This window comes from Chrysochloris asiatica, unplaced genomic scaffold (genome assembly GCF_000296735.1).
Source record: "Chrysochloris asiatica unplaced genomic scaffold, ChrAsi1.0 scaffold00023, whole genome shotgun sequence".
Lineage (NCBI taxonomy): Eukaryota > Metazoa > Chordata > Mammalia > Afrosoricida > Chrysochloridae > Chrysochloris > Chrysochloris asiatica.
In genome coordinates this window covers 10,657,321-10,660,385 of record NW_006408541.1, presented here as the reverse complement: position 1 = coordinate 10,660,385, position 3,065 = coordinate 10,657,321, and positions in this window count along the sequence as shown.

Here is a 3,065-nt window from a genome sequence, read left to right as displayed (position 1 = left end):
CCGTGCGCACGCGCGCCCGGCACCGCAATCCCCCGCCAGCCTCCTGCAGGCACAATCGCATGCACACCTGCACACACTCACACTCACCCTGACCTGCTAACCCCATCACGACCACATTCCGCGGTTCCCACGCTCGCTCACTTACCACCAACCTTCCCTCACACTTACCCAGCCACACTCATTACATCACAATCACACTTTCACTGACATCCCATTGACATCCAGACACCCTGACGCTTTCCTCCTGTTCATTTCCTCCCGCCCACTCCCTCACCAGCTTCAAACGTTCACAACCACAATGGCACTGTGCACACACACACCTGTCACACTCACCCCTATTGGCACCTTCCATCCACCCACCCTGGATTTCAGGCTTTGCAGAGATCAGTCACACTCATTTCTCACACATGTTCTCCCTCCGTCAAACCATATACACACACTCACATTCACTTCCACGGTCCTTCTACATTTACTACCCAACCACCTTCTCAGTCACTGGGACATACTCAGTCTCAAAATCACCATGTTCCTCTTGGATTCATAATCTCATGCACACTCAACTCTTCCACCCCAACACCCTAGTGTACTTTCACATCACTTCCTCATGAACACCACCCCCCCATCACCTTCACGGCCATTGTCTCTCCACTTCCTCACTCCAGAATGCTCCCATACAATGCCTGGTGGTGGTGGTGGTGGTGGTGGTGGTGGTGAAGTGCCTTCGAGTGGATTCTCACCCATAGTGACACTCTATAGGGTTTCCAAGGAGCAGCTGGTGAGCTTGAACCACCAACCTTGCAGTTCAAATGACTTTTCAGTGTGGCGCATTAACCCACAGCACCACACCAGGTGGTAGTGGTGGTGGTTATATGCTGTGGAGTCAGTTTAGACTCATAGCAACGCTGCATAGGGTTTCCGAGGCTATAAATCTTTCCAGGAGCAGAAAGCCTCATCTTTCTCCTGCAGAATGGCTGGTAGTTTCAAACTTCTGACCTTAAGGTTAGCAGTCTGATTCAAAACCACTAAGTTACCAGAGCTCCTTCATACAAAGCCTGGGGCCCACACAAGTTTTGAGAACAGAAAAATAAATAATGACAGGAGGAAAATTTTTAAAAGGCCAAAAGAAGGAAAGGATCAACATGTAATTATTGTTGTTAAGTGCCGTCGAGTCAGTTCCAACCCATAGCGACCCTGTACAGGGTTTCCAAGGCTGTAAATCTTTCTCCCACAGAACCGCTGGTAGTTTCGAACTGCTAACCTTGCGTTTCACAGCCTGATTTGAAACCACTACGCTACCAGAGTTCCCAACATGTAATTGTTGTTGTTGTTGTTAAGTGCCGACGAGTCGGTTCCGACCCATAGCGACCCTGTACAGGGTTTCCGAGGGTGTAAATCTTTACGGGAGTAGAAAGCCTCATCTTTCTCCCAGTTTCGAACCGCTGACCTTAAGGTTCGCGGCCGGATTCGTAACCACTATGCTTGGATAGCCTCAAACTATAATACAGTGTAAACTAGTCTACTGCAACTTAAGTAATCACGCCTAACAATATTTCACTTGGGGTGTGGGTGCCTTTTAATACATTGGCTGGTCAGAGTGGAACCACCAAAGATTTGAGTGTCTGGGGCCCTGGGAAAAAGAAGGAGGAGCTAGGGAGACTATTAGAAGAACCCCAAACCAAGCAGTGTGACTTATCTCATATCCCAATGAAGTTACTCAAGCAGAGAAGCTGGTCATTAGAAGTTTCTGCATTGCCAGTTTAATGGAAAAACAGCATTCTAATATGTCTGATAGACCTGCTCTGGTCTGGGATCTGCTCTCCCTTATGTGTAGGATGGTAAATGGCACATAGCTTGGCTCACAGGTGGTACTTAATAACTGCTTGTTGAGTAGCTGAAAGGTAAGCACCAGATCTACCAATTATGGCATCAGAGAAGGCCCCACCCTCTCCAGCTGCTACCCTGGATGTCCCTCCCAAAGCTCACCCCACTTCTGATCAACTGCAAACCCCATCTGCCCTTCTCTCCAATCCACCTCCACGTAGGGTTCCAGAGAAGACCAATGAGAGAGTAAATACGACCAACTCATAAAAGTAAGCTACTGCTTTTCCCAAGCACCTACAACATACATAGAGTTCCACCTTTAGTCCTCCCAACAGCCCTGCCATTTTCTACCCCATTTTCCAAAAGATAAACCAAAGCTACTGCCGTCGAATGGATTCTGACTCATAGTGATCTAATAGAACAACTAGAACTCCCCGTAAGGTTCCTAAGGCTGTAATCTTTACTGACTGCTGCCTCTTTCTCCCTCTGAGTAGTTGCTGGGGTTGAACCAACAACCTTTTGGTTAGCAGCCAAGTGCTTAACCAACTGTGCCACCACAGCTCCTTCAAATCCATTGTATTGGTAAAAATAACAAGTGTAAGTCAAAAGTATTGCTACAAAGTCATGTTGTTGTTGTTAAGTGCTGTGGAGTCAATTCCGACCCATAGCGACCCTGTTTAGGGTTTCCAAGGAAACTGGTGAGCTTGAATCACCAACTTTGCAGTTCAAACAACTTTGCAGTCCAGCACGTTAACCCAAAGCACTACACCAGAACTCCACAACGCCACAGAACCCCTTAATCAGCAAAAATACCAAAATGTGAAGCTCTTGTTTCTCAACATAACCTCCATCTAGGTCTATATAGCTCTGAAGGCGGTGTTTCCATCTGTTTCCTGAAGAATTCTGTGCTCTGCCATTTATATCAAAAAGACAGTCTGGTTATCCTAGAAGGACTCAAATTGTGTTCCTTTTAAATGTTGAAAGTGGGGGACAAAAAGAAGTCTGAAGGAGCAAGATATGGGATGTAGGACTGATGGGGTAAGGTTTCCCAATGAAACTTTTGATACGACAGCCCATCCTTACAGCGACAGAATGAGAAAGTGCATTGTCACGATGGAAAATAATTCCTGAGTGCAAGTTTCCTGGTCTTTTTCTCATCAATGTAGTTTTCCATTTTCTTAAAATTTCTTCATAATAAGCCCTGTGATTGTCTTGTGGGCTTCAAGAGGATCTATCAAGATTAC